Source organism: Arachis hypogaea, chromosome 10 (assembly GCF_003086295.3).
Source record: "Arachis hypogaea cultivar Tifrunner chromosome 10, arahy.Tifrunner.gnm2.J5K5, whole genome shotgun sequence".
NCBI classification, from domain to species: domain Eukaryota; kingdom Viridiplantae; phylum Streptophyta; class Magnoliopsida; order Fabales; family Fabaceae; genus Arachis; species Arachis hypogaea.
In genome coordinates, this window is record NC_092045.1 from 77,143,222 (window position 1) to 77,154,181 (window position 10,960).

The window sequence follows — 10,960 nt, forward strand, 5'->3', positions numbered from 1 at the left end:
TTAGCCACAGCAAAGAGTTACGGTCACAAACAAAAAGGAAGAAAAAATTAAGAAACAAGTATAAGAGACAAGTCAGACAAGTACCTAAAACAGTCCGAACGAAGGACGAGCCATTCAAAAACCTTTTTGTATCAAGATGGGGTGGTTTCCCCCATAGATCCTCAAGAACAACAACAAAGGCACGCTCAACATCATCAAGCATCTCCCAGGTATAGCGAGACACTCTCACATCCCTCTGCCACTCTAGAGGGAAAGAAGGCTCATCATTTTCATCAAGAAAAAAGGGGCGGGCCCCCTCGACAGCACGAACCTTAAAGAAGTAATACTTGAAGTCCTTAAAGGACTCATCATACATAGCAAAAACTTTGTGGCCCTGGGCGGACCTAAAGGAAACCCAGGAAGCTTTCTTTTTTGAAGAACCGCCAGGCTTGGCGAAAACAAACAAATAAAGGAAAAGAGTCTGGGAAAGTGTTACATTTAATTCATGGCAGAGAAGTTGAAAAATTTTAATAAAACCCCAGGAATTAGGGTGAAGCTGGGATGGGGCAATATTACATGACCACAACAGGTCGGTCTCAAAAGTAGTAAAAGGAAAAGTAACGTTCAACTGGTTGAAGAAGTATTCATAGGCATAGAAGAAGGGACGCTCCCTCTCAATGGAAGTCGGAAAACAAACTCTCTCATCAGAATCAAGAGCAATAAGCTCGTAATCCTCCTCACGGGCATTGTTACCACAAATCCTATGGCGCTTCCTCAGCTCTGTGCAAAACTCAGCATCCACAACAGAAATACACAACAAAACAAGGGAGTCCAGCCAATCGGACATCCCCTCGGGAACTCTGGAAGACATCTCTACAATGTTATTGTGAGAAGATATGAGGCCAACTAACCCTACAAGTAAGAAAAGAAGATGGGGTTACCACAAACATCTCGGACAAAGGGAGAAAACAACTCGGTCAATACTTCTCAGGCGATGGAACAAAGAAAAGGAAAACCCCAAGACTCAAACCAAAGTCCTGGGGCATCCTTTGGAGGCAGTAACAAAGCAAGGTTTCTAGAAATTAATTTACAAGCTTACATCCCAGCATGTCTCAAAAAGAAATTCAAAAAACAGCAAACACCTTTCTTCAAGGAGAAATACAAAAAATTGTTACATTCTACCAAACATGCCAAGTAGAGACCATTAAAGATGCAACCTTTTTTCAAGATCAGACAAAAAGCAAACAAAGTGAGGAACAGACGCAGATATTTTATCAAGTATCAGGCAGGAAAAAACCACAAGCGACAATAAAACCCTAGAAAGCCTCAACGGAAAAACCAAGAGAATGCATAAAAGAAAGACAAGAAAAACATGTTACAGTGACAAGAAAATACAAGACCTCGAAAAGATTCAAACTTTCAAACATGCAAAGTCAAAGCTTCACCAAAAATTGAAAACGAAGCTACAAGAAAGCCAGTACTTACCTGGAAAAGAGCACCAAGCTTCAAGGAAATTAAAGATGGAGACAAAATCTGGGACGCTCTCTCACAAGCAAAAACGCAAACAAAGCAATGTTGCAGAAGCGAAAAACACGAAAACTACAAAAACTCCAAGAGAAAGCAGAAGCGCAAACGAAAGAACAGAAAGCAAAGAGAGCAGAGAAAGGAAGTTACGAAAAGGCTGAAGGAGAGAAACCGTTTCTGGGTTTTCAAAATCAAAGTAAAGAGCCAAAAGGGAAACAGGGCAATTAATGCTCAAATTAAAGAAGGCATTAAACCCTCGCACGTTCCCAAAAAAAAGCGCCGATATAAAAGCGCGCTTCTTTTAGAAGAAACGTTCTACATTCAAAGCTGCTACAAAGGAGTCAACAAAATGCTTGAGTTCGGCTTCACCAAAGAAAGACCGAAGTCAAGGACTCGATCTCAAAAAGAAGACCGGGCTCAAGCAGGAGCACTGTTCATATCCTGGGTCGAGTTGTCCGACCCGGGATGTTCTACAGACAAAGCGACCGACCTCTTCAGGTCAAGACAATCCGACCTCTTCTCAAAGAGCTCGGTCAAGTCACGAGAAAGCCCAAACAAAGGGCCCAAATAGAGGAACACGACCCAAATCCAGAGGCAGCCCAAGCCTACAAGAGAAGGGCGGTTCCTTTGAAGATAAGCTGACCTCACCTAAAGATAAGATAAGATAAGATAACTAACTTATCTTATCTAGAAAGGTCACTTCTCACCATTATAAATACACTGGAGCACCCAGGTATAACTCATACTTTGATTCTACTCAATACCTGCTTAATCCCCTTGCTAACTTAAGCATCGGAATCCCTTGCAGGTACCCCCCACCCTTCGGTGACAAAGGATCAGCAGCACATCCAGTCCAACAAGTCGGACGCACCAGCTCCGGCCGCTATTCACCAGCCGGACACATCAGTTCCGACCAGCACAGAAGATCTCGTCCGAGATCGACCTACAATTTCAGGTAACCCTCGGAACAATAAGGTTTTTTTAAAAATTGAAAATTTGACTTGACTTATGGTGGACGAAATTGTGATCACTATTCTTTAAGTTGTATGAAATTATTATTGTGACACCAGTTGAATTCACAACTCCGTTCAACTAACCAGCAAGTGTACTGGGTCGTCCAAGTAATAAACCTTACGTGAGTAAGTGTCGATCCCACAGAGATTGTTGGTATGAAGCAAGCTATGGTCACCTTGTAAATCTCAGTTAGGCAGATTAAATCTGTTTATGGGTTTTCGAAAATAAAGATAAGAAAATAGAAATAATAAAAGGGATAGAGTACTCATGCAGATTCATTGGTGGGAATTTCAGATAAGCGAATGGAGATACTGTATGGCTCAAGGACGCCTGCTCTCCCACTGCTTCAACTCAATCCTTCTTACTCCTTTCCATGGCAAGCTGTATGTAGGGCATCACCGTTGTCAATGGCTACATCCCATCCTCTCAGTGAAAACGTTCCTATGCTCTGTCACAGCACGGCTAATCATCTGTCGGTTCTCAATCAGGTTGGAATAGAATCCCTTGATTCTTTTGCGCTTGTCATCATGCCTAGCCTTCAGGAGTTTGAAGCTCGTCACAGTCATTCAATCATAGAGTCCTACTCGGAATACCACAGACAAGGTTTAGACTTTCCGGATCCTCATGAATGCCGCCATCTATCTAACTTATACCACGAAGATTCTGTTGGGGAATCTAAGAGATACACATTCAAGCTCGGTTGCATGTAGAACGGAGGTGGTTGTCAATCACGTGCGTTCATAAGTGAGAATGATAATGAGGGTTACTTATCATCAAATTCATCATGTTCTTGGGTATGAATGAATATCTTGGAATAAGAATAAAAGAGAATTGAATAAAAGACAATGGAATTGCATTAATACTTGAGGTACAGCAGAGCTCCACACCCTTAATCTATGGTGTGCAGAAACGCCATCGTTGAAGATACATAAGTGAAAGAGGTTCAGGCATGGCCGAATGGCCAGCCCTCTCCATGATCAAGTGACTGAATATTCAAGAGATTAAACTGTCAAAAGATGTCTAATACAATAGTAACTTATCCTATTTATACTAGACTAGCTACTAGGGTTTACATGAGTAAGTATTTGATGCATAAATCCACTTCCGGGGCCCACTTGGTACATGCTTGGGCTGAGCTTGATCAATCCACGAGCTGAGGCTTCTCTTGGAGTTGAACTCCGAGTTATGACGTGTTTTGGGCGTTCAACTCCGGATCATGACGTTTTTCTGGCGTTTAACTCCAGACAGCAGCATGTACTTGGCGTTCAACGCCAAGTTACGTCGTTAATCTCCGAATAAAGTATGGACTATTATATATTGCTGGAAAGCCCTGGATGTCTAATTTCCAACGCCGTTGAGAGCGCGCCAATTGGAGTTTTGTAGCTCCAGAAAATCCACTTCGAGTGCAGGGAGGTCAGATTCCAACAGCATCAGCAGTCCTTTTGTCAGCCTTCTTCAGAGCTTTGCTCAAGTCCCTCAATTTCAGCCAGAATTTACCTGAAATCACAGAAAAACACACAAACTCATAGTAAAGTCCAGAAATGTGAATTTAACATAAAAACTAATGAAAACATCCCTAAAAGTAGCTTAAACTTACTAAAAACTATATAAAAACAATGCCAAAAAGCGTATAAATTATCCGCTCATCACAACACCAAACTTAAATTGTTGCTTGTCCCCAAGCAACTGAAAATCAAATAGGATAAAAGAAGAGAATATACTATAAATTCCAGAATATCAATGAATATTAATTATAATTAGATGAGCGGGACTTGTAGCTTTTTGCCTCTGAATAGTTTTGGCATCTCACTTTTTCCTTTGAAGTTCAGAGTGATTGGCGTCTCTGGGAACTCAGAATTTCGGATAGTGTTATTGACTTTCCTAGTTAAGCATGTTGATTCTTGAACACAGCTACTTATGAGTCTTGGCCGTGGCCCTAAGCACTTTGTTTTCCAGTATTACCACCGGATACATAAATGCCACAGACACATAACTGGGTGAACCTTTTCAGATTGTGACTCAGCTTTGCTAGAGTCCCCAGTTAGTGGTGTCCAGAGCTCTTAACCACTTAGTCTCAAGCTTTTCACTTGGACCTTCATGACACAAGCACATGGTTAGGGACAGCTTGATTTAGCCGCTTAGGCCTGGATTTTATTTCCTTGGGCCCTCCTATCCATTGATGCTCAAAGCCTTGGATCCTTTTTACCCTTGCCTTTTGGTTTTAAGGGCTATTGGCTTTTTCTACTGCTCCTTCTTTTTCTTTCTATTTTTTTCGCCATTATTATATATATTTTTTTTTCGCAAGCTTCCTTTTTCACTGCTTTCTCTTGCTTCAAGAATCAATTTCATGATTTTTTTCAAATCATCAATAACATTTCTCTTTGTTCATCATTCTTTCAAGAGCCAACAATTTTAACACTCATAAACAACAAGATCAAAAATATGCACTGTTCAAGCATTCATTCTGAAAACAAAAAGTATTGCCACCACATCAATATAATTAAATTAAATTCAAGGATAAATTCGAAATTCATGTACTTCTTGTTCTTTTGAATTAAAATATTTTTCATTTAAGAGAGGTGAAGGATTAATGGATTTTATTCATAGCTTTAAGGCATGGTTACATACTAATGATCATGAAATAAAGACACAAAATATAGATAAACATAATACTAAAAACCGAAAACAGAAAAAGATAAAGAACAAGGAATGAATCCACCTCTAGTGGCGTCTTCTTCTTGAAGGACCAATGATGTTCTTAAGCTCTTCTATGTCCCTTCCTTGCCTTTGTTGCTCCTCCCTCATTGCTCTTTGATCTTCTCTTATTTCTTGGAGAATGACGGAGTGTTCATGATGTTCCACCCTTAATTGTTCAACATTATGGCTCAAATCTTCTAAGGAGGTGTTGAGTTGCTCCCAATAGTTGTTGGGAGGAAAGTGCATTCCTTGAGGCATCTTAGGAATTTGTTGATGATGAGCTTCCTCATGCACTTCTTGAGGGTCGTGAGGAGCTTCTCTTGCTTGCTCCATCCTTTTCTTGGTGATGGGCTTGTCTTCTTCAATGGAGACATCTCCATCTATGATAACTCCAGCTGAGTAACATAGATGGCAAATAAGGTGAGGGAAGGCTAGCCGTGCCATGGGTGAGGACTTGTCGGCTATTTTGTAGAGTTCATTGGAGATGACCTCATGAACTTCTACTTCCTCTCCAATCATGATGCTATGGATCATGATGGCCCGATCCACAGTAACTTCAGATCGGTTGCTAGTAGGAATGATGGATCTTTGGATGAACTCCAACCATCCTCTAGCCACAGGCTTGAGATCCAGTCTTCTTAGTTGAACTGGCTTGCCTTTGGAGTCTATTCTCCACTGAGCTCCTTCCACACATATGTCCATAAGGACTTGGTCCAACCTTTGATTAAAGTTGACCCTTCTAGTGTAGGGGCGTTCATCTCCTTGCATCATAGGCAAGTGAAACGCCAACCTCACATTTTCCGGACTAAAATCTAAGTATTTCCCCCGAACCATTGTGATATAGTTCTTTGGATTCGGGTTCATACTTTGATCATGGTTCCTAGTGATCCATGCATTGGCATAGAACTCTTGAACCATCAATATTCCGACTTGTTGCATGGGGTTGGCTAGGACTTCCCAACCTCTTTTTTGGATTTCATGTCGGATTTCCGGATACTCATTCTTTTTGAGCTTGAAAGGGACCTCAGGGATCACCTTCTTCTTTGCCACAACATCATAGAAGTGGTCTTGATGGCTCTTGGAGATGAATCTCTCCTTCTCCCATGACTCGGAGGTGGAAGCTTTTGTCTTCCCTTTCCTTTTTCTAGAGGATACTCCAGCCTTAGGTGCCATTGATGGTAATGGAAAAACAAAAAGCTTATGCTTTTACCACACCAAACTTAAAATTTTGCTCGCCCTCGAGCAAGAAAGAAAAGAAGAGTAGAAGAAGAAGAAGAGAATATGGGAGAAAGGGGAAGAAGTAGGTTCGGCTATGTGGGAGAAGAAGGGGTTGTGTTGTGTGAAAAATGAAGTAGAAGGGAAGGGTATTTATAGGGAGAGGGAGGGTGGGTATTCGGCCATTTTGGGTGGGAATGGGTGGGAAAGTGAATTTGAATTTTATGAAGGTAGGTGGGGTTTATGGGGAAGAGTGGGGTGATGTGAATGGTGAATGGGGTAATTGGGAAGAGGAATTGAAGTGATTGGTGAAGGTTTTTTTGGGAAGTGTGATATGGGAAAGAGTGAAATGAGGTTAGGATTAGGAGAGTGTGATTAGGATTAAAAGAGAAGGTGGGAATATGGTAAGTGGGGATCCTGTGGGGTCCACAGATCCTGAGGTGAAAAGAAATACCATTCCTTCACCATATAGGCATGTAAATTGCCTCCGTGCATCATTCTGGCGTTCAAACGCCCATTGGTGCACGTTCTGGGCGTTCAACGCCCATGTAATGCATGTTTCTGGCGTTGAACGCCAGTTTCATGCTTGTTGCTGGCGTTTAACGCCAGCTTGTCTCCTCCAGGCACATTCCTGGCGTTCAGTGATGCCAAGGCATCTTAGGCTAGTTTCACTAGCATTTTTCTTTTAGTTTTAGTTGTTTTATGCATTTTCTTGAGCTTAATGTAACCAAGAATGGTTAAATGAACAACAAAGCAATGAACCATCCAAAACATTATGAATTTGATGCAAATTCCATGAGTTTTTAGTGATAATACTTGAATGCTATGAATGGATGAATTCTCATGAAATTTTGTAAGACTTTGATGCAATTGTTTGGATGATTTCAGGGAAGAAGAGGCTAGGCAAGGAAGCAACAAAATCAATAAAGGAAGCTTGAATATCAAATGGGACGTTTAAGCTCCAGTTTAAGGTTAAACTGGAGCTTAAACGCCAAAATCATGAGAAGAGAGGAAATGCTGTAACTGGCGTTTAACCTCCAGTTTGACCTCAAACTGGAAGTTAAACGCCAGAATGAGAAAAGGGCACCAAGAAGCATTCCACGTTTAACCTCCAGTTTAACCTTAAACTGGAGGTTAAACGCCAGAATAATGATTTGAACCAAGGAAGCATTCCACGTTTAACCTCCAGTTTGACCTCAAACTGGAGGTTAAACGTGTTCGACACTTGCTCCTCACCAAGAAGCATTTCCACGTTTAACCTCCAGTTTGACCTCAAACTGGAGGTTAAACGCCAGAAGCAAGAGAGGCACAAGGAGTATTCCACGTTTAACCTCCAGTTTGACCTCAAACTGGAGGTTAAACGTGTTCGACCATTTTCTGCCTCCAGGGTGTGATTTCTTCATTCCACGTTTAACCTCCAGTTTGACCTCAAACTGGAGGTTAAACGTGTTCGATGGCTTTTCTCCTCCAGGGTGTTTTCTTCATTTCCAAGTTTAACCTCCAGTTTAACCTCAAACTGGAGGTTAAACGTGGTCGACCCAAATTGCCTCCAGGGTGTGCTTTCTTCATTTCCAAGTTTAACCTCCAGTTTAACCTTAAACTGGAGGTTAAACGTGCTCGACAATGCACACCCCTGGGTTGCTTTCTTCCAATTCCACGTTTAAGTTTTAGTTTGACCTTAAACTGAAACTTAAACTTAAACTTAAACACCACCATTTGAAAAGGTTTCTGGGCCAATTATATTGAAGTTTAAGTTAGCAATTGAGCACAAAGATTAACTCAAACTTATTATGGCATGAAACCCAATTGAATATCATGGTTTATGGGATTGGGCCTAAAGAATTGATGAGTCTGGAACTTCAAATTGTTGAGTCTTGTGTCATTACTTGTTTATCACTAAGTTTTCTCAATGAATGTTACAGAATTGGATCACAGCCTCATCAAGATTATGGACCATAAGCCTAAAGCAAAAGGAAATCAAGGAAAGGCCTCAAAGCCCAAGAAACACAACAGAAGCTCAATTTAGAAAGTGTATAAATAAGATAGAATTGAAGTTAGTTAGGACTCTTGGACACTTGAGAATTTTTCATACTGTAATTGAATTGAGAGCTATGACTCACTAAACCCCTTTCATTGGGTTAGGGAGCTCTATTGTAATTCAATGAATCAATAATAGTTTTATCTTCTTCTTCAATCTTTTCTCTTGAATTTTGTTAGAAAGCTTCTCGATCTAATTCCATTGGGTAGTTATCTTGGGAAAGAAACTACCCATAATTGGAATCCTTCGGAACCTTGGGAAAGGAATGATGGATTCATGCTAGAGAAGCTTTCTCACAGTGAATTGGATTGGGGTTTGGATGGATATTGTGACATGTAATCCTACCAAATTGTGGTCCATGAAATTGTGTGGTATAATCAGGGATCGAGCTTCATCTCTTCTTATGAACATTTAAACCAAGGGATTGGGAATTTGTTTGTTTTTAGAGAGAATTGGTGAGCCAAGGGATTGGGATCCAATCATATAAGATTGCCAAGCAAAATTCAATGAATGCATTGGTTGAGGAAGAGATAAAATGTTTTGATTCGGAGATCTCAATATCTCCTAACACCCAATGAACTCCCCATCTCTGATCTACACTTTCTATTTACATTCAGCAATTTCAATTTATGCAATCACCCCAATTCCCTTTTAATTTCAGCAATTTAACTTCTCGCACTTTAATTCTCACAATTTAAGATTCAGTCGTTTCAATTCCTTGCAATTTACATTTCCCGCCAATTTACTTTATGCAATTCACACCCAATTCTTGATTCTGCTCTACTAATCATACTTCTAATTCGAATTGCTCATTCAACCAATCCTTGTGGGATTCGACCTCACTCTATTGTGAGTTTTTACTTGACGATAACCGGTGCACTTGCCGGAAGGAATTTTTGCCGATTGTGCAATTTCCTAAATCGTAGCTATACCCAGTTATAGCGCATCAAGTTTATGGCGCCGTTGCCGGGGATTGGTTTTCGATTGACAATTCTCCAATTGGAAGTTAACTAGATTGAGCATTTTTTTTCCTTGTTTTGTTAATTCAGTTACTTGTTGAATTTGATTTCTGCACTCTGTGATTTGCCTTTTCTTTCTTTATGCCTTTAATTTCAAGCAACTAATTCACTAACCCACTAACTATTTGAATTAATTCCTCACTGCTCTAACCAATACTCTTCCATTAACCAAGAGTATTCCACTTGTTTGTTGCTTGTGGTGTGTTCTTGTATGACAGGTAGGAGAGGAGAGGCATCAACTCCTCCATATACCGAACCAGAGAGGACCCTTCATAGACTTAGAAGGGAAGCAAGAAGGAAGAGGGTACTGGGAGAAGAAGAATCTGAAGGAGAATCTGAGGACAACTTTGAGGAAGCTCTAGATCTCAACATGGATAGAGAATTTCACAACCATGAGAGGGCTGATGGAAACAATGCCATTCCTGAGAGGAGGGTTCTTGGTTCATACATAAACCCAACCTCTGGGAATTGTGGTAGTAGCATTCAGAAACCACCCATTCAGGCCAACAATTTTGAACTCAAACCACAGCTCATATCATTGGTGGAGGACCATTGTTCATTTGGTGGGAGTGCTAATGAAGATCCAAACCAACATCTCACCAAATTCCTGAGAATTTGCGACACTGTGAAGTCCAATGGAGTCCAGGAAGATGCCTATAAACTGCTCTTGTTCCCATTTTCACTTAGGGACAAGGCCGCTAAGTGGCTAGAATCATTCCCAAGGGATAGCCTAACAACCTGGGATGAAGTGGAAAGCAAGTTTCTGGCACGTTTCTATCCCCCACAAAGAGTCAATAGGCTTCGATCTGAGGTTCAAACTTTTAGACAAAAAGATGGTGAGACGCTCTACGAAGCATGGGAGAGGTTCAAAGAATTGACAAGGAAATGCCCACCAGACATGTTCCCTGATTGGGTGCAATTGCACATCTTCTATGATGGACTTTCTTATGAATCAAGGAAGGTTGTAGACCATTCATCAGGAGGCTCATTGAACAGGAAAAAGACTGTGGAAGAAGCCATTGAAGTGATTGAGACAGTGGCTGAGAATGAGTACTACTATGCTTCAGAGAGGCACAACACTAAGGGAGTCATGGAGCTGAACCATGTTGATACAATCCTAGCCCAAAACAAGGTGTTTGCCAAGCAACTAGCAGAGCTCACCAGGAAATTAGACACAAAGCAAGTGGCTGCAATACACACACAAGATCAAGAGGAGGTAAGCATTGAAGGAGGTGATTGGGAAGAGGCCAATTATGTGGGAAATCAACAAAGGCAATCATATGATCCACACTCCAACACTTACAACCCAGGATGGAAAAACCACCCAAACTTTGGGTGGGGAAACCAGCAAACCCAACCACAAAACCACAAACCTTACAACCAACACAACAACTCCACATACCAAAACTCCAACCAAAGATCATACCAAGCCACACAAAACACTTACTCCCAACCACCATATCATGGCCAAAAT

General features: G+C 41.0%; 1 non-coding gene across 1 annotated transcript; it reads right to left on the reverse strand.

Moving 5' to 3' along the window:
• Nucleotides 1-10,282: 10,282 nt before the first annotated feature.
• On the reverse strand, nucleotides 10,283-10,386 carry LOC112719336 (small nucleolar RNA R71). The gene has a single exon (XR_003161641.1). It is a non-coding gene; the product is annotated as a small nucleolar RNA R71 (small nucleolar RNA).
• Between the last annotated feature and the right edge of the window lie 574 nt (nucleotides 10,387-10,960).